Source organism: Sorex fumeus, unplaced genomic scaffold (genome assembly GCF_029834395.1).
Source record: "Sorex fumeus unplaced genomic scaffold, SorFum_2.1 ptg000037l, whole genome shotgun sequence".
NCBI lineage: Eukaryota > Metazoa > Chordata > Mammalia > Eulipotyphla > Soricidae > Sorex > Sorex fumeus.
In genome coordinates, this window is record NW_026606094.1 from 41,453,231 (window position 1) to 41,474,885 (window position 21,655).

General features: G+C 39.9%; 1 pseudogene; it reads left to right on the forward strand.

Annotated features, from left to right (window-relative positions):
* The first annotated feature begins 3,121 nt into the window (after window positions 1-3,121).
* LOC130027674 (NADH dehydrogenase [ubiquinone] 1 beta subcomplex subunit 5, mitochondrial-like) overlaps window positions 3,122-21,655 on the forward strand; it is a 66,245-nt pseudogene continuing 47,711 nt past the window's right edge.

A 21,655-nucleotide genomic window follows, 5' to 3' on the forward strand; every position in this document is an offset into this window, starting at 1 on the left:
CGTCAGTAAAGAAGCGAACAGCACCCGGCCCAGACAAGGTCAGACCTGAACACCTGAAGAATCTGCCATCAGTAATCATCAATACACTGGCTCAGCTCTTCAAACGCTACCTGTCTGAACGCAAGATTCCATCCCAATGGAAAACCAGCAGAACCATTCTACTGTACAAGAAGGGAGGCATCACGACATTGGCAACTATCATCCAAACTGCCTGTTGTCCATCGTCTACAAGCTGTTCATCGAGTCATCCTGAATAGAACTGGCAGAACACTTGATGAAGGACAACCAGGTGAGCAAGCTGGGTTCTGAAAAGGATTCAACACAATCGACCATATCCACACAGTAACCAAGCTCATTGAGGTTTCTCGGGAGTTCAAGATGCTGCTCTGTCTAAAGTTCATTGATTTAAAGAAGGCCTTTGATTCTGTTGAGACTGATACAGTCATCAAAGTCATAGCCAAACAGGGAGTTCAAATTCAATGCATCAGGACCCTCCATGAGCTGTATTACAGATTCAACACCAGGATCTCACCATTCTACAAGGAAGTGATCATCGATGTCAAGAGAGGGGTTCGGCAGGGTGATACCATTTCACCAAAACTCTTCTGTGCCACCCTGGGGAACAACATGCAATGACTGGAATGGGAAGAAATGGGAGTGAAGATAGACAGTCAGCAACTACCACCTCCGCTTCGCTGATGACCTCATTCTAATAACACCAAACACTAGCCAAGCAGCACAAATATTGTCCAACTTCAACTGTGAGTGTGGAAAGGTTGGACTGCAGCTGAATCTTACGAAGACAATGTTCATGAGAAACGGACTCATTATTGACGTTCCATTTGCTCTCAAAGGAATGAACATCTCTGAATGGAGCAGTAATGTGTACCTACGTCAAGAACTCAATATGACGAACAACCTGGCACCTGAGTTGCGCAGGAGGAAGAGAGCAGAGTGGAACACCTTCAAGAGCGTTGAAGAAATAGTTAAGAGGACAAAGAACCTCCTTCTCCGGGCACATCTCTTCGACTCCACTGTTCTTCCTGCATTAACATATACCTCAGAGACCTGGGCCCTACGAAAACAGGATGAGAACGCTATTCGGATCTCCCAATGAGTAATCAAAAGAGTTATGCTTGGAGTATTATGCTTCACTCAAGTGAGAGAAGAAATCCAGAGTTCCAATGACCATCAACGATCGAGAATCAGGGACGCTGTCTCATTTTCCAAGGAATCGAAAATCAGATGGGCTGGATACGTAATGCAATTTGGAGACAACCGCTGGGCTAGAGCAATTACCGACTGGATTCCACAGGTAATGGAATCTCATGGCCGCCCACCTACGAGTTGGTCAGACTTCTTTCTCAAGACCCTAAACAAACGGTTTGGGGCTCTTCGTGTTCCTGGAGCGAGAAGATGCCATTGGGCTAAACTAGCATGCAACAGGGATGAATGGAGACATTACTGGCACTCACTCAAACAAATCAATGAGTAACAAGATGTCAAGTGATCAAGTGATCATTAAAGGAAAGATAAAAATCATATGATTGTAACAACAGATGCAGCCAAATCTTTCAACAAAATTCTAAAACCATTCATGGTAAGATCCCTCAATAAAATAGAAGTAGATGGAATCTTTGGCAAGATAGTAGTAGCCATTTAAAACAAATCCACAGCCAATATCATTCTTTTTTTTAATGTAGGAGTACTGGTATTTATTTAGCCATCGATTGAGCTGACTGAATTGGCATGAATGCCATATTACTATTTTTTTTTTATTGAACCACAGTGAGATACAGTTATAAAGCTTTCATGCTCGAGATTCAGCTGTATAATGATCGAACATCCATCCCTCCACCAATGCACACTTTCCACCACCAGTGTCCCCAGTATATCCCCCCAAATCCCAGGCCTCACCCTGCCTCCATGGCAGGCAAATTCCCCAATACTCTCTCTCTACTTTGGGGCATTATGTTTTGCTCAAATTTTCCCACCACCATTCAAACCTACCTGCCACAGGCAGATGCTAGATCATTTATTGTCCATTGTTCATTTTGAATACCATGGTTGCCACAGCCATGCACTTCTGGAATTCTAGATTGTAAAATGGTTGAGCTCCAGAGACATTTCTGTAGGGAACTAATTCATTTTGGGATTCAATTGGGCGTCTCTAGACCAAGGCTGTTGGTGCAGTAAGATGGGGCCAATAGTCACACTGAGGGTGTCACAGCCAGGCCAATGAGCAGACGAAGAGGTGGAGAGGGACAGCCCAGCCACTATTGCCACCATGCAGCATAGAGATTTAGTCCTGAAAACCCGCATACCTGGGCCTTGCTTGTGGAAGCTCTTGGTCACCAGGATTCCACCTGGAGTAGGCAGGGAGATGCACCAGCTCCATCTGGGGTGTCCCTGTGAAATTGGCTCAGTATGGCGCCCAGAGAGGTCTTTGGCTCTGTGGTGTCTTCTGGGACGCACTGATGTGTCTCTGACTTTTGACCTCTTTTGAAATTCATTCATGGGTCTCAGAAGCAGAGCCAGTAATAGAGTTTAAAGGGTGGTACTGGAGTTGGTTCATGGGGGGGTGACTACCAGTGCTTTCATATGTATTGGGAAGTGGGGGGAAGTTGCCTACCCCAACTCCATGAAAGCCTGGAGATTTCAGTAACAAAACCCGCATACTGGAATTTTCAGCAGATGATACCTTGGTGAGGTCCGTTCTGAGATGGTGGAGTCAGGCTGGGATACGTTTGTGATTTTGGATTGTGGAAGCAAGCGGCTTCTGAGGGCTCTGCCTGGGCAGGCAAAGGCCAACCTGTCCCCCTCCAACTTACCCCAGTCTGTTTAGCCATGTGCGGGTCTGAGATTAACTGGGTTTTAATCTCTTTCAAGCTTTATCTATGAGTCTCTGAAATAAGGTCAATAAATGAACTTGTTTACCTGAGCAGAAAGTTGTTTATGGGCATGTCTTCCACATACCTAACTTTTGGTCATTTAATTTTTTGGTAAACTGGTCCCAAGTTGTTGGGGTCTGGCAAAGGCACAGAGGCAATTTTGGGGTATCAAGAAGCCTAACGGCACTATCAGGCTGCTGATGCAACTCACCCTGCACGTACAGGTTGACATGTTGGTGGCACTACAGCTCCACAATATCATTCTTAATACTGAAAAACTGAAAGCATTAGTACTGAAATCAGGTTCAAGGTGAGGTTGTTCATTGTTTTCACTGATACTAAATATAGTATTAGAAGATCTAGGAACAGCAATCAGGCAAGATAAATCAAAGGGACACGAATTGAAAAAGAGGTCAAACTATCACTATTTGCAGATTACATAATAATTTATGTAAAAGATCCTAGAGTCCACTAAAAGACTCCTAGAAACAATAAACCAATACAACAAAGTAACCCACCAAAAAGTTAACAAATGCCTGTCACATTTCTATATGCAAGTAATTAAATAGAAGAAAAAGAGATAAAAGGGTCTACTCCTTTCAAAATAGTGCTCCAAAATATAAAATGCCCAGGATCACCTTAACAAAAGATGTGACTAAGCTATACCTTAAAAACTATAATTCATTTCGCTTAACATAATACTTTCCATGTAGTACCACTTGTATGTGAATTTCATGACTTCATCTTTTCTAACAGCTGCATAGTACTCCATTGTGTAAATGTACCAAGATTGCATTCATCTGGGGAACACAAAGCAACAAAATGGGAGACTAACACCCAGGAGTGGCCGAGATTAGTACCAGGAATTTTGCTCCATGACTTGGAGGCCAACCACATGTGCTAGGGGAAAAGGAAGCTCAGATAGAGAAGAGAGCACCAAATAAAGGGTGTTGGGAGGATCTTCCCAGGGTGGGAGAAGCATGCTGAAAATAGACTATAGACCAAACATGATTGCCACTCAATGCCTCTCTTGCAAACCACAGGACCCAAAAGGAGAGAGAGAGAGAACAAAAAGGAATGCCTTGCCACAGAGACAGTGTGGGATGGGGAGATGGGGGGGTGGGAGGAATGCTGGGACGCTTGGTGATGAAGGATGGGCACTGGTGGAGGGATGGGTACTTGATCATTGTATAACTGAAACCCAAGCACAAAAATTTGTAAGTCTATAACTGTATCTCATGGTGTTTCACTAATAAAAAAAAATTTTAAAAAACTATAATTCACTTAAAAAAGAGATTTAAAAAATTAGCTAAGGAAATAGAAAGATATTTCACACTCATAGATTGGAAGAATCAATATAGTCAAAATGACCATATTATTACATACATTATTATTTTATTATATTACATATAATTACATACATTTAATTCATCCTCCATCCAAATTTAATTGACAATCTTCAAGGACTTTGAATTGTCAATAACAACTACTGAGCAACAAAGAGCACAAATAACAAATAAACAACAAATAACACAGTCTGTACTAAATCATAAAACACCCCAAGTAGCCAAAGCCATATTGAGAAAGAAAAAATTGGGAGTATATAGTCTTCTTCAAATACATATTGTTGACTCCTGCAGTATTTTTAAATATAATTCATTGTCAATTTTGGAAACAATCACTACACCTATATTTACTGAATCAATTTAATCCTGACTTAGCTTCTCAATCAAAGTTAAATCTAGAGTATTTGAACCCAGGACTTGGCTTTCACAATGTAGGCGCCCCGGGCATCCTCTAGGACTCTGGGACAAAAGCAGCCATAAGCCTCTTCCTCTTCGTCCCCAACACGGTGCCCATCTTCTTCCTCTCCCAGTTAGTACCCCCCCACACACACCAGGTTCCCGTGAGGGCGTGACATCTTCAGAAGTGGGGGTGGCTTCTGCAGAAGTGGGTGGGGCCTAATTTTCAGCGGGTGCCACAGATAGTTTACTCATGCCAAGAAATCTAGTGTGACATCTCAGTTCCCATACCTACACACAAACATGAAGAAACAATGCAAAACCCCACCACCTGGGGATGAAGATGAAAAGAGGCCAGAAACCTCAGAAGGTGCTACTCACCTAAAGGACCTCTCTGAGAAAGAATTCAGATATGAAGTCATGGAGATGTGCAACAAACTCAATGAAACAGTTAGACACATATCCAGTAATATGACAGAAACAATCAAGAAATTACAGGAAGAAATGACAGCAGAAATGTCACAAATAAAAGATTTCATAGATGAAATAAAAATCTCAGTCTGTGCCCTAAACAGTAGAATGACCACAGCTGAGGACAGAATCAGTGAGCTTGAAGATCAGCTGCACCAAGCCAACAGAAAACAACAAACAATGGCAAGAGACCTCAAAATAGCTCAGGAGCGAATCAGAATTCTAGGAGATGATTCCAAGAGGAAAAACATTAGAATCATAGAAGTACCAGAAGATAAGGGAAACAATCCCAATGAAAAAGCCACAGTTAAACAAATCATTGCTGAAAAATTCCCAGAGTTCAACAATGCAGCCATTCATATTCAAGGAGCCCGAAGGGTGCCAGCTAAAAGAGACCCTAACAAAAACACTCCAAGACGTATTATAGTTAGAATAATCGATGCCCCCAATAGAGACAAAATACTGCAAGCAGCAAGGTCAAAGAAGGCACCCCTTAGATTCACAGCAGACCTGTCAGAGGAAACCCTCCAAACGCAAAGGCAATGGTGGGATATAGTGAAAAAAACTCACTGAAATGAACACTTCATCAAGGATACTTTATCAGCTAAACTCTCATTCAAACTCGAAGGAACAGTACACTATTTTCTAGATAAACAGAATGTTCTTTTCATGTCACTTTCTTCTCTCTCACTATTTGCATATAGGAAAGCCATGGGCTTTTGGGTATTGACTTTATAGCCTGCAACTTTACTATACAAATCTATTGTTTCTAGGAGTTTCTTGGTTTTAGGGTTCTCTACGTATAGTATCACAGTATCTCATTATATTAGCTGCAAATAGTGAGAGATTGATTTCTTCCTGTCCTACCTGGATGCCCCTTTATATCTTTTTCTTGCCTAATCGCTATTGCAAGTACTTCCAGTACTATATTGAACAGCAGTGGCGAGAGTGGGCATCCTTGTCTCATCCCTGATCTTAGAGGGAAGGCTTTCATTTTTTCCTCATTGAGGATGAGATGATGCTTGCTGTAGGCTTATGGTAGATGGCTTTAACTATATTGAGGAAAGAAACTTTCTCAAAGAAGAAATCCGAATGGATAAAAGGCACATGAGAAAATGCTCCACATCATTAATCATCAGGGAGATTCAGATCAAAACAACAATGAGATATCATTTCATGCCACAGAGACTGGCCCACATCCAAAAGAACAAAAGCAACCAGTGTTGGCGCGGATGTGGCGAGAAAGGGACCCTCCTTCATTGCTGGTGGGAATGCCAACTGGTTCAGCCCTTTTGCAAAACAGTATGAACAATTCTCAAAAAATTAGAAATTGAGCTCCCATTTGACCCAGCAATACCACTCCTGGGAATATATCCCAGCAATACCACTCCTGGGAATATATCCCAGAGAGGCAAAAAAAAGTATAGTCGAAGTGACATCTGCTCTTGTTTGTTCATTGCAGCACTCTTTACAATAGCTAGAATCTGGAAAAAACCTTAGTGCCCGAGAACAGATGACTGGTTAAAGAAACTTTGGTACATCTACAAAGTGGAGTACTATGTAGCTGTTAGAAAAGATGAAGTCATGAAATTTACATGCAAGTGTTACTACATGGAAAGTATCATGCTAAGCGAAATGAGTCAGAAAGAGAGACAGACATAGAAAGACTGCATCCATGTGGGGAACATAAAGTAACAAAATAGGAGACTAACACCCAAGAATAGCCGAGATGGGTACCAGGAGGCTTACTCCATGGCTTGGAGGTCAGCCGCACACACTAGGGGAAAAGGAAGCTCAGATAGAGAAGAGAGCACCAAATAAAGGGTGTTGGGAGGATCCAACCAGGATGGGAGATGCATGCTGAAAGTAGACTCTAGACCAAATATGATTGCCATTCAATACCTCTTTTGAAAACCACAGCACCCAAAAGTAGAGAGAGAACAAAAGGGAATGCCCTGCCACAGAGTCAGGGTGGGCTGGGGTGGGGGGGTGGGGGGGGGGGGAAGGAATACTGGGATCAGTGGTGGTGGAGAATGGGCACTGGTGGAGGGATGGGTACTAGATCATTGTATAACTGAAACCCAAGCACAGAAATTTGTAAGTCTACAACTGTACCTCATAGTGTTTCACTAATAAATTTTTTTTTAAATGAATGCTAGATTGTAACGTCTTAGCACGCTGAAGGTTGTGTGTTCGCGGGCTCTCTGGACAGCTCTATCTCACCACCCACGTTCGGTGCTCTTGAACCACTGTGTGTGTGTGGCCTGGATCGGGATGGCTGTTGGCCAAGGGCTGATGAAGGAAGAAAATGAGGTCCAGGCTAGTTGATATCAATTGTAGTTTATTCCAATCCTCTTCACTCCTGTTTCTCCTCTGCCTCCTTCTCTCCTGAGCCCCAATCTTGAACCTTTCTCCTTCTGGCTCTGACTCTGGATCTCTGGAGCCCGAGCTCTCTCACTTCTGACTCTGCTCTCTCTGAACTTACATTCTTAGTTTATATAGCAATCAAGTAGGGTGGTGACACAATGGTGGTTGAACATGGACAAATCAACAAAGAGAGGTAAGATCACTCCTCCAGGAGATTAATTCAAGGATAAAATCTAATCTAAAGAGATTACTCCAGATTGCTAGAAGATCCGCTCAAGGGTGGGATCCTAACAAGGGTGTGTTCTTTCCTCAGCTAGTAATCTACTTAAATAGTTGTAGTAAATCTACTTCTAATATTTCTAGCAATGTCATTCTGTGTGAGCACAGTAAGAGATATAAACATCTCACTATACATTCTGCAGTCCTCAGGCCAGGCTAGTCTTCCTAGCCCCAGCAGGGTCCTAGTCTCATCGTTACTTACTTTTGGATCATGACAGAATTTGTCCATGATCATGCCCTCAACTTATGGTTGAGTATCATGGTGCTTTGGCCTGGCCCATTTCGATGCCAAGGTAGCTCACAGCTTGCCCTGGGTCCATTCAGTTCCTGGTTGGGACCCTGCTTTTGGAGTGCTAGGAACTAAGGGCAAACTGAGTCAAGAAAGCAGATGCCCAGGAGTAAATATTATTCGAAGTCAATCAACTCCCAAGTTACAAAGCATAATATTAACTGTCTTCCTGTATTCATACAGAAAGGACATTGCTTTAAGGTAAACTATGCAAAAGACATAACTTACAATACAACTTCAGTGTTCTTAGAAGGATCTAATCTAACAGCCTAACAGAATCTGATTAGGGGAGAAAACGTAATTAACTAGCTGGGGAGGAGAGCACAGAGAAGAGTTTACAGATAAACAGAGGAATGGGAGTGACTCAGGAGCACTGGGATGGGTGTGACCTAAGCTACCTGAGAAAGGACAAAACAGTGTTATCCTACACTAGATGGTTTCTCTTGGTGGGAACCCCCCACTGTGACAGTCTGAGCAGTGAACTTTTTTTCAATAAAAAAAAAAGTTAAATCTAATTATACAAAATGAACTTTACAAAAAATAAAACTTGTTATATTTCTGCTTTGCTAAAAATTAAAAAAGTAACCAATAACTTTTTGAATGAGAAGAGCTTGCCCAAATGCCTTGGATGCCTGAGTTTTTAGACAAGCATCAGGCTCTGGCAAAGACCACCAGCCAAGGAACAAAAATTAAGTGTATTGTATTTTTAGGTACATTATAGCAATTGGGCTGGAGCACAGCAGGTAGGGCGTTTGCCTTATACGGCCACAACCCGAGTTCAATTCCTTCTCTCGGAGAGCCCAACAAGCTACCAAGAGTATCTCTCCCCCGAGGCAAAGCCTGGCAAGCTACCCACGATGTATTCGATATGCCAAACACAGTAACAACATGTCTCACAATGTTACTGGGCCCGCTAGAGCAAATCGATGAACAACGGGAGGACAGTGACAGTGCAGTGCAATTATAGAATTTGATACCCTTTGCTTTTGTTTTTGTTTTTGGGTCACATCCAGCACTCCTGGCTCTGCGCTCAGAAATTACTCCTGGCAGTGCTCCAAGAACCATCTGGGATGCTGGGGATCGAACCCAGGTCTGCCACATGCAAGGCAAGCACCTTATCCGCTACACGATCACTCAAGCCCCAAGATTCTTTTTGCTTTAAAAATGCAGTTTCTCATGACACTCACCATAACCACGCAACCAGCCCTGGCACCAGGCTGTTTTACTGGGGACTCCCCAGAAGGGGGTGGGTAAGACCCCTCCCAGTTCCAAGGGACCCAGCCCCTGCAGCCAAAAACCATGAGTGAATCTTTTCCAGGACACTTCATGGGCCACACCCTGCCCATACTCTAAAAGTACCACATTTGATGGGATTCAAAGTAGGAGGCAACCAACCTTAGAGGGAAATATTAAATTTCAGTTTTGCTTTCGGGCAGGGATTGGAGTTTGGGATAGAATCACCTGAAATATGGTGGTGGGAAGGTGTAATGGTGGTGGGATTGGTATTTGAAATATTAAGTGTAATCAAATACTGTGAACTACTTTATAAAATTTTTAAAAATTAATAACTCAGTTTCTTTGTAAACTAGATATTTTTCTCTCTCCACCTCTGGTTTAGTAATGCCACCAATCTTTAAGGAATCTTAAAGATTGCTGCATTTTAAAATATAAAGGCAGAGAAATGAAACTCACAATCTGTCAGCAAGTTTCTTTTCTCTGAACAGATTTAAGCAACAAAGTTAGTCTAGCAAAAGTCATAAGTAGTCATAGTTTTTAACAAAATTACTATATTTTACAACACTGGAAAGTCTTTACAAAATTACCTTTTCAGCATTAAATTATTATAATTTTCGACCTTGTAATTCTGCTCTTATTTTATTTTTACATTTTGTAATTTATAACATTATTGGATTCTGTCCTTCTCTATGTTTTGATCCTTTGAACTTGCTTTCATATATTTATTGCAGATAAAAACACATTATTAGCCAGTCATGCAGGTAACTAGGAATGTTGAGAGGTAAGCTTTTAAGAAATGATGATTACAAATAGTTGAAACCATAATTTATAAACAACATGACAGACAATAAAAATTTTAAATGTTTAACTATTTTTTATTATTCAGTCCTCCCAGAAGTTCCAAAAGAGGGACATCATTCTTCCACAGCATTCTGGGGAAAGGGATCTTTTCCCTATTTTAATGATATTCCTGAATTTCTATACCAGCATCATTGGCTTGAATTCAAGTAGGCACACTTGAATCTTCACTCTCCCCTCAAGAGGGTTTAATTGTGAAAACATGAACACAGTAAAAGACAGATAGATTTCAAAGAAATTTACTCTTTGGAAAAAATATATATTAAAATATTGCCTGGATATTTTTATAAAATTAAATGCCACCAGAATATTAATATTAATATTATCTGATAACCCAGGAATTCTAATTATTAAAAATATGCACTTATGGGGCTGGAGCAATAGCATAGCAGGTAGGGAATTTGCCTTGCACATGCCTGGGTTTGATTCCCAGCATCCCATATAGTCCTCTGAGCACCACCAGGAGTAATTCCTGAGTGCATAAGCCAGGAGTAACCCCTGTGCATTGCTGGGTGTGACTCAAAAAACAAATAAATAAATAAATAAATAAATAAAAATATACGATTACAAAATATTTACAAATACTATTAAAACTCATATTTTAAAAAATAATGCATATCCACAGCATCTGTATAAAAATTTTTCAACAATTTTATTTATAAAGATGAAACACTGGAAATGCTCAATCTGTATCAACAGGTGAAAGAATAGACAGACTAGTACGTTCAAACAATGAAATACTAATAGCAATAAAAACAAACTATTGATGCAGGTAAACCATGGAGACATCTCAAAACATTATGCTTAGCCAAAGAAATTAGCCATTGAGTATTACATACTGTATAACCTATTCGATAAGAAACTCCTAAAATAGATCAAACTAATGTTTGAGGACAGAAAGCAGAACTGTGTTTGCCTGGGACAGGCAGTAAGGGAGACTAATTACAAAAGGATACAAGAAAAATTTCGAGCTCTGGAAATAATTAATATTTGAATTGGAAGCAATGAGTACTTTCATGTATACTAATTTACAATTAAATATACAATTAAAACGGATATCTTTTGTCATATGCAAATTAAACTTCAAGAAATTGATTATATATGAAAGTTGCGCAGGAGGAAGAGAGCTGCTTGGAATGCCTTCAAGAGCCTCGAAGAAATAGCTAAGAGGACAAAGAACCTGCAGTTCCGGGCACATCTCTTCGACTCCACTGTTCTTCCTGCATTAACATATGCCTCAAAAACCTGGGCCCTATGAAAACAGGATGAGAACACTATTTGGGTCTCCCAAAGAGGAATGGAAAGAGTTATGCTTGGAGTATCACGTTTCACTCAAATGAAAGAAAGAATCTGGAGTTCCGACCTTCGTCGACAATCAAGAATCAGGGACACTGTCTCGTTTGCCAAGGCGTCAAAAATCAGATGGGCTGGACATGTAATGAGATTTGGAGATGACCGCTGGACTAGAGCCATTACTGACTGGATTCCACAGAACGTCAAAAGACCGTGTGGCCACTCACCTAAGAGATGGTCAGACTTCTTCATCAAGACCCTGAGGCTCTTCATGTTCCTAGAACGAACAGATGCCATTGGGCTACACTAGCACGCGACCGGGACAAATGGAGACGTTACTGGCGCCCACTCAAGCAAATCAATGATTAACGGGAAGTCAAGTGATGAAAGTTGGTCAGAAGAGATCATGTAAATAGTAACGTGGGGCCAGAATGATAGCACAGTGGATAAGGCATTTGCCTTGTATGTGTGTGGCAAACCTGGCAAACCCACCTGCTGTACTATCCCTCCAGTTCCCTGAATATATTTTGGAATACACTGAGCCAACATGGAAAATGACTTGAAAATGAAGACAGAGGGGCTGGGGCAATAGTACAGTGGGTAGGGCATTTGCCTTGCACATAGCTGACCAGGGTTCAATTCCCAGCATCCCATATGGTCCCCTGAGCACCACCAGGAGTAATTCCTGAGTGCATGAGCCAGGAGTAAACCCCATGCATTGCTGGGTGCGACCCAAAAACAGCAGAAAGAGAGAAAGAAAGAAAGAAAGAAAGAAAGAAAGAAAGAAAGAAAGAAAGAAAGAAAGAAAGAAAATGAAGACAGAAAGAGGTGATTCCTGAAGACTCAGACTAATGAGTCCCTGGGTAGATTCAGCATGAAAAACAAATGAAAGGCCTTTGAGACAAAATTACAGAATTAATACTGGCTCCTTTTTGGCGGCAGTTAATGTGAATTCAAACACTGTGAGGATATAATTATGGTGGATGGTAACTGTAAAAATTGCATCCTAGATAATTCATCTGAAGAGTCAACTGGGCTGCCAAAGAGGGCACTTCTATTCCTGCTGATATTTCTTCTCCCAAGTTTGAGGTAAATAAGCTAAAACAATCACAGTTTTCCCATCCTGGGAGGATCCTCCCAACACCCTTTATTTGGTGCTCTCTTCTCTATCTGAGCTCCCTTTCCCCCTAGCATATGTGGCTGGCCTCCAAGCCTGAAAGTAGACTATAGACCAAACATGATTGCCACCCAATGCCTCTTTTGCAAAACACAACACCCAATAGGAGAGAGAAGAAAAGGGAATGCTCCGCCACAGAGGAAGGGTGGGATGGGGGCAATGGGGGTGGGAGGGATACTGGGATCCATGGTGGTGAGAAATAGGCACTGGTGGAGGGATGGGTATTTGATCATTGTATAATTAAAACCCAAGCACAAAAAATTGTAAGTCTACAACTGTACCTCATGGTGTCTCACTAATAAATTTTTTTTAAAAATCTCAGTTTTCATTCAAGATTGTATCAAGCATCTCTTGGTCTATAGGTTGTTAATCTGAAGATAAATTAATCATGGTTAAGCATCCTGTTCACCAAGGAAAAACTCTTCATAACAGAACTTCTCAAAATGTGTCTCTTCAGTTAAATAATAAATAGAATCACAGCACCTTCCTTTTCAACTTTCCTAAACAAGTATAAGCAAGCATCAAAGATGACATCAAGCACCTAACAGGGCTTTCAAGTGCATGATCTACAGTAATTCAGCCCCAAAAGGTCTTGTGACAACATGGTACCTCAGGATAGACCCATCTTGGAGAATCAATTCTCTTTGGATCTGTAGACTGAGGATTAGCTCCAGTTTCAAAGTTCCTTTGGTGGGACCTAGTTAAAACTATGTATGATGAGAGACTTGGATTTTAGGACTAAGTAACAATTGTAAACTCAGCTTTTTCATGAGAGGCTTACCTGACTAAACAAGTTATGATGCTAAGGTTCCCATAATTAGTGTTATAGGTCAGTCCGCTGGATTCTCAGCCAATTATGCATGCATTCTCGAGCTGAGGGGAAATACAGGCATATGATGCCCCAAACTTAAAGAGACACATAAGTGTTACTATAAAGAAATTAACAATCCTTACTGGATCGTCCTTCCACTTGGCCTAAATACCAAGACAACATCTTCCTGTCTCTAGATCTCTAACTGACAATAAGCACCTCTTCTATTCTGTGTTTCCAGAATCTACAGCCACAATCTTTCTCCTTCTGAGGTTTCGTCAGGAAGTTAGTAGCATGTTGGTATTTGTTTGACCTGGAATCCCTTCACCATAGTTCACAGTATAGGATTCCCAATGCCTTTGCCTAATCACAAGCCAGAGAATAATAGGAACTGAATATGACAATTATCTGCTTTTGGCCCAAAGTTTTTCACCTTGACCATCTCTAGTGAAGTAACTTTCTCACTGTCATCAAATAATAAAGTCCCCATACCATACTGTTTATCCAATACAAAGATATCATAAGCCTGATCAATTCTGGAATAAATAAATAAATTTAAGCTTTGGAAATAAGTGAATTACATCTGAGTGAGCACTGGAATAAACTGAGTCCCTCTCTGCTGCAGGTACAGCTAACCCAGTATTAACCACTACAAATCAGAAGTTGACACCCACTGTGAACAAGGCAATTTTGTTGCACTGCCTAAGGAATAAGGATCCAATCAATCCATAAGATCCCCACATGTGTCAAAAAGGATGGTGGTCTAGTAGGCCTAAAATGTCATGTATATAGTCATTGTCATAAGTATTTCAACTTTTAATCAAGACTTTTTTTAAACTAAAAGTTTATATCAACTAAACTGGAAAACTAAAATTAGTATTATCTATTTCATACCTACTCAAATTCTGTCACTAGATTTGCACTGGGGGACGGACACACCCTTTCTGAATTTGTTAGTAATAGTAAAATAAATGTCAATATTAGCTATACTTAGGAACATTGTATTACACTGAATTCAGTTTTATGTTTATCTCTTTATTTTTAGTATGTAAATTGTGCATAAGCTGTAAGGGTTTCATTGATCTATTAACTATTGCATATCTGCAAAATAACACCATGGTTTAGAACATCTTCTTTCTTAGCAATGGTCTCAGACTTGTATGAACAGAAACTTCCAGAATCAACTCTGAATATAATATTGCACCACCTGGAATGTTTACTAAATCTATTAATCTTTATCTCATTGTTTTTTTAATTCCAACAGGCAACAACTATAAGCATCTTGTGTATAGACTGACTTTACTGCATCCTTTAAATTCAAAATAGAATAATAAAAGAGCACTCTGTATGGCCAACTTCATAAACATAAAGTCCTCTGTGCTCATAAATTCCAACTTGACTACCTCCTCACTGCTGATCACTGATTTTGACAGAAACTCATTCATATTTTAAACTTATAATTCTTTCCAACTATCCAACACACTAACATAAACAAAAATATAGTCTCTATAGAGATAGAGTCACATTGGATGTGGGACTATTGTATGCCTAGAACCCTATTGCAAACAACTTGGTAAATTACTGTGTCTAGATTTTTTAAAAAATAATTTTCAAAGTATACTGTCCAAAGGATGCCTGAGGTATCAGGGGTTCAGTTATACCAGTGATATGAGTGAGGGGAATAAATAGCCATATACCCAAAACACAGATTCAACAGAATTGAAAAAATGAGATCTAAGTGGCAACCACTGAAACTCTGTAATGTGCTTGTCAAGCTGACAGGTGGGGTTGGAGTGGGGGTTGGGATGGGAAGGGAATCTGGCAACACTGTTAAAGGGAAGTTGACACTGGTGGAGGGACTGGTGTTGAATTATTGTATGCCTAAAACACAACTATTAGTAACTTCATAAACATTGCTCTTTAATTTTAAAAATAATTATAATATTTAATTTTTTAAAATAACAAATAAATCTGAATAAAGGATGCCTGAGCAAGAACAAGAGGTACGTCTACACAGGTTTCATTCCTGGCTTTGGAATCTCTACTGTGGCTGGTTTCTAGCCCCAGCACCAAGAAGATCTAGGCATCATGCCAAAGGCAGCAGTCAAAAGAAACTCCATCTATTTCTTCAGCAAGAACATTTTTTCCTTTCTCATCCCCAGTTGGCTACCAAAAGTTTTGACTTGTAGCTGACATTCGAAGCTATTTTCCAGTTCTGAATATATGTAGAATATAGTTTAACCTCATTAAAAAGTTATTTAAAGAACACAGATGAATGTTGAATAATTCAGTCTGTCTCCTGGCTCTTTGAATCCTAACATCCTCTAACGCGAGCTTTCCAAATCCTTTCTAAAAGGAAAAGAGTACCTCATTCATTTGGTTGCCTTTGTGACATTTGTTGTTGTTGTTGTTTGACTGTAGTAGTTTTTTAATTTTTATACATATATTTTTAATTGAATCACTGTGAGATACAGTTACAAAGTTTTCATGTTTTGAGTTTCAGCCATAAAATGATTGAAAACCCATCCATCCCTCCATCAGTGCACATTTTGCACCACTAATGTTCCCAGTATCCCCTCCTCATCCCAACCCTCCACTTGTATTTATGGAAGACAATTTCTCCCATACTCTCTCTCTACTTTGGGGCAGTATGGTTTGCAATATAGATACTGAGAGGCTATCAAGTTTGGTCTTCTACCTAACTTTCAGCACACATCTCCCATCCCAAATGATCCCTCCAACCATCATTGACTTAGTGATTCCTTCCCTATTCCAGCTGCCTTCTCCCCCAGCTCAAACTTCCCCCAGGCAGGTTTCCAATTATGGAGCAATATTCCTGGTCCTTGTCTCTATTGTCCTTGGGTGTTAGTCTCATATTAAGTTATTTTATATTCCACAAATGAGTGCAGTCCTTCTACATCTGTCCCTCTCTTTCTGACTCATTTCACTTAGCATGATACTCTCCATGAACACCCATTTATAAGCAAATTTCATGACTTCATCTTTCCTAACAGCTGCATAGTATTCCATGGTCTAGATGTACCAAAGTTTCTTTAACCACTCATCTATTCTTGGGCATTCAGATTGTTTCCAGATTCTGTGCTGCAGAATAGTGCTGCAATAAAAATACAGGTGCAGATGTCATTTCTACTGTGCTTTTTTTTTGTACCCTTGGGATATATTCCCAGAAGTGGTATTGCAAGGTCATATGGAAGCTCAATTTCTAGTATTTTTTTAAAATGTCCATATTGTTTTCCCAAAAAGCTGGACCAGTCGGCGTTCCCACCAACAATGAAAGAGAGTCCCATTCTCCCCACATCTGCACCAGCACTGGTTCTTCTTATTCTTTTTGATGTATGCCAGTCTCTGTGGTATGAGATGATATCTCATTATTTTTCTGATTTTCATCTCTCTGATGATTAGTGATGTAGAGCATCTTTTCATGTGCCTTTTGGCCATTTGTATTTCTTTTTTGAGGAAGCTTCTGTTCATTTCTTCTCCCCATTTTTTGATGAGGTTGGAGGTTTTTTCTTGTCTTGTATATCCTGGATATTAACCCCTTATCCGATGGGTATTGAGTAAATATTCTTTCCTATTCCATTGGCTCTTTCTGTATATTGGTCACTGTTTCTTTTGAGATGCAGAAGCTTCTTAGATTGATGTAGTCCCATTAGTTTATGTTTGTTTCCACTTGTTTGGTCAGTGGTGTTTCATCCTTAAAGATGTTTTTAGCTTCAATGCCATGGAGGACTCACCTACATTTTCCTCCATGAACCTTATGGATTCAGGTCTGATATTGAGATTTTTAATCCACTTTGATCTGACTTTTATGCCTGGCGTTAGACAGAGGTCAGAGTTCATTTTTTTTGCAGGTAAATTTCCAGTTTTCCCAGCACTGCTTGTTGAAGAGGTTTTCTTTGTTCTACTTCACATTTCTTGCTCTTTTATCAAATATTAAGTGATCATATATTTGAGAGTCTATGACTTTTACAATACTTCTCATAATTTTCTATGGTTACACTGTTTAGGGAAATTTATTGTTTGGTTAATTAGTTAGGTAGGTTTGGGGGCCACCTAGCTGTGCTCAGGGTTTACTCTTGGCTCTGTGTTCAGTGATCACTCATGGTGGTTCTTGGAGACCATATGTATTGCCAGGGATTGGAGATCAAACCTGGATCAGCTGCGTGCAAGGCAAACATTATACTATCTCTCCAGCCCTGTTTAAGTGAACTTAATCTTAGTTTTCCAATGAGCTGTTGACAAGATTCATAACACAATGAATCTAATTTTGTCTAGTTGACTTTAAGGCAACATAAGTGTAATAGTGCTAACATATAAATGTTAATGTGCATAAAGTTATTGCATTCCCCCACACCACAAGTGCCCAATACCCTCCACCATTGTCCTTGTGTCACTATAATTCACCTCTTCCTTCCCTATCCTCCAGCCCTGCTCACACACACACAGTGACCTCAGTTCTGCAGTCAAAGTCCAAGGGTTTGTTAGAGGAGTACATACTAAGCAAAAAAGAAATTATAGAATATTCTAATAAGGAAAATAAATTCAGGGGGAGAAGGACAAACAGCAGATGATCTCTCTTCTATATGGTATATACAGAAACAAAGAATGAAAATGGTAATACACTCTTGAACTTTTACCAACCCAGTTTTTAATAGATAATACAGATGTCTTAAGAACTAAGATAAAAAAAATAAGAAGTTAAAGAAAATAAAAGATTTTTTGAAGTTTTTTAAATGACAAGAGACTTGTGCATTAAAAATCACCTTCAAAAAGATGGATCTGGAGAGAATCATGCTGAGAGAAATCAGAAGAAAGAGAGGGCAAGACATAGAATGCTCTCTCATATGTGTGATAAAAAGAAACATAATAAAGGGACCCCAAAATGTCCAAAGGCAACAGAAACTAAGAACTAGTTTTCAGTAGGAAGTTTACCATGGGGAGACAAGAGGAGGGAATAGGGTGCAAGAACAAAGCACTGGGGACATGGTGACCGAAAGTTGTCCCTCTGGTGGAGGGTGTGGTGCTTAAATTTTTTACACATAAAACCTTGCCATTAACTGTTTTGTTAACAGTGGTTCCTAAAATAAAATTTGTTTTCAAGAGAGAAGAAAAAAAGAAAATTCCCTTCCATAAATGTTTACTGAGAAACAACTCACGAAGATGCTCAGCTCTATATAAGGAGAGAGAGTATATAATTGGGAGAGTGCCTATACAAGAATGCCTATATAAATGGCTATACAAATATGTAGCTTCGCTGAGGCATTTCTGCATACCACTGCATTAGGAAATGTTATTTATTTTGACAATCATTTCCTCAGAGATCCGCTTGAAATCAATTCAAATCCTCTTTCATATATGTCCTACTGCCACCTAGCGGTTAAATGTTTTCCTTTCTCATTCTCTCTGCTTGATGAACATGCGACTTTCAATACTGCATATACGCCCAGTAATTATCATTTTTAATCAAAAAACCCTTTTAGTTTCTAAATTAAACTGCACATTTTTGAGTGAACCATGTTTTTCAGACAATATTATCTGTGCTTTTTAAGAGGCTTCCTCCAAATTCTGATATTATTCCACTAATAGTAGCGTGAAACAGAACATAAATCTGGAATTACATTTGCAAAAACAAAAAACACTAAAGCTTTTATTCACAGAGCTTAAGTATAAAAACAGCTAGATCAAAATTAGTGTCTTGGGCCGGAGCGATAGCACAGCGGATAGGGTGTTTGCCTTGCACACGGCTGACCTGGGTTCTGTCCCCGGCATCCCATATGGTTCCCCCAAGCACCGCCAGGAGTAATTCCTGAGTGCAGAGCCAGGAATAACCCCTGAGCATCGCTGGGTGTGACCCAAAAACCAAAAAAAATAAAATAAAATAAAATAAAATTAGTGTCTTCTGTTTAACTTAGTGTCTTTTGCTTAACCGTAGTGCTATATGGTGCTGATTCCCACAATTCCACAATTAACATATGAAATCTTCAACAAGATTCTGCCAGAGGCAAAAGTATAGAATCAGACCCAGGAGTCTCTAGCTGCACCTTATCCATGTAAACTCCAAACTAGAAACTTCCATAGCCTCTGGGAGCTTGTTTGAAATTCAGAGCCTCAGTGCCCAGTCCAGACCTATGAGTCAGAATATCTGCATTTTAACAAGACTCCCAGGCGATTTGTATGCTCTGTATAGCCTTTGTTCATGACAAGACGCTGCTTAGATTGACTGATCCCATTACCTCTAAAGATCTAGCAGATGTGGTCAATAAACTTCATTTGCCTAAAGGCTGCTTTAAGATGTGGTCATTATAATTACTTGACCAATTTTTCAAATTTCCTACACATTTATACAAAGAACTGGCTATATGTGAGCACAAGTATAAAATCTCATCAGAGGCTATAATCTCTGTTGTGACAAGCAAATTCACATCCAACGTAAGAAAAAGGCATAACTTGATGCTGACTTTCAGTTTTTCTTTGCATTTTCTTGGCTATCACCTCTGCCCCAGCCTTGATGGGGAGCAGAAAAGGGGAACATATTTTCATTTGCTTTTTGTCTGTTTTGAGGCCACACCTGGCAGTGCTCAGGGGTTATTCCTGGCTCTGCATTCAGGGATCACTCCTGGAGGGCTTAAGGGACAAATGGGATGGTGGGGCTGGAACCCTGGTCGGCTGTGGGCCCTAACTACTATTTATTGCCTGGGCCCAGAGATATCTTGATTTGCAAGGATCAGTGGAGCACTGTAGATTTGCAACTACCACATACACTGTCTAGTCACGGCAAGATAAAATAAGAATGCTTTCTCTAACCATCAGATATTCCTTTATCATTTCAAAAATACGTATTGCCTGTCTCTTTCCTATTGCTAAGCACCATGCTAGGCATTTTCTAAGGCATGGTGTGACAAATGCAAACAGACTGATGACTATATTCTAAACTTCTCTCTGTCCTTCCAAAGAAACTAAGAAGATACAGATAAATACATAAAGATATTACTTATAAGTAGTCAATTTATAGATACAAAGGCTGAGCATGCCACCCACTTTGGGGAGGGCCATCTGCTCAGTTTACTGATTCAAATGCTATTATCTGAAACACTCTCAGAGCACACAACACTCAGAAATAATGTTTAGCCAAATATCTGTGTACTTCTTGATTCGATAAAGCTGGCATGTACAATGAGCAATCACGTGGACTTTTTTTTTTAACAAGTCACTTTATATCTCTCTGGAACTACAAACCTTCTTAGAACTGGAAGAGGAATAGTTGCTATTTTGACCAAAAAAAAAAAATTCATTTGAAGCTCTGTATTTATAGTTGTTGACTTCATTTCTGCCAACATTAGATCAAGAATAAAAGCAAGGTAGGTAACATAAAAAGTGAACATGGAAAATGGAAATATTAATAAGAATCAGCTACCCCCAACGCAAGTTTGCTTAGAAGTTTCCACATGCCAAGGGATGAAAGGATGTGGAAAAATCTGGAAGAAATTTTTAAAAAAGTGACTTAAATCCACTAATACTTCCTAATCTTACAATTAGGGTAATTTTACAATTTCCCCCATACTCTCTCTATTTGGGGGCCTCATGGTTTGCAATACAGAAACTGAGAGGCCATCATGTTTGGTCCTTTGTTTACTTTCAGTACACATTTCCTATCCTGAGCAATCCCTCCAACCATCATTGACTTAGTGGCTCCTTCTCTAGCCCAGCTGCCTTCTCCTGCAGCTCATGAGGCAGGCTTCCAACCGTGGAGCAATCTTTTTAGCCCTTCTCTCTACTGTCCTTGGGTGTTAGTCTCATATAAAGTTATTTTATGTTCCACAAATGAGAGCATTTTATCTGTCCCTCTCTTTCTGACTCATTTCAGTTAGCATGACACTCTGTATGTTCATCCACTTATAAGCAAATTTCACAACTTTATCATTCCTAATAGCTGCATAGTATTCGACTGCATAGATGTACCATAGCAAACATGGGGATAACGGGACTCTCTTTCATTGTTGGTGGGAATGCCAACTGGTCCAGCCTTTCTGGAAAATAATATGGGCATTTCTCAAAAAAAAAAATAGAAACTGACCCTCCATATGACCCAGTAATACCAGTTCTGGGAATATATCCCAGGGATGCAAAAAAGCACAGTAGAAATGACATCTGCACCTGTATGTTCATTGCAGCACTGTTCACAATAGCTAGAATCTGGAAACAATCCAAGTGCCCAAGAAC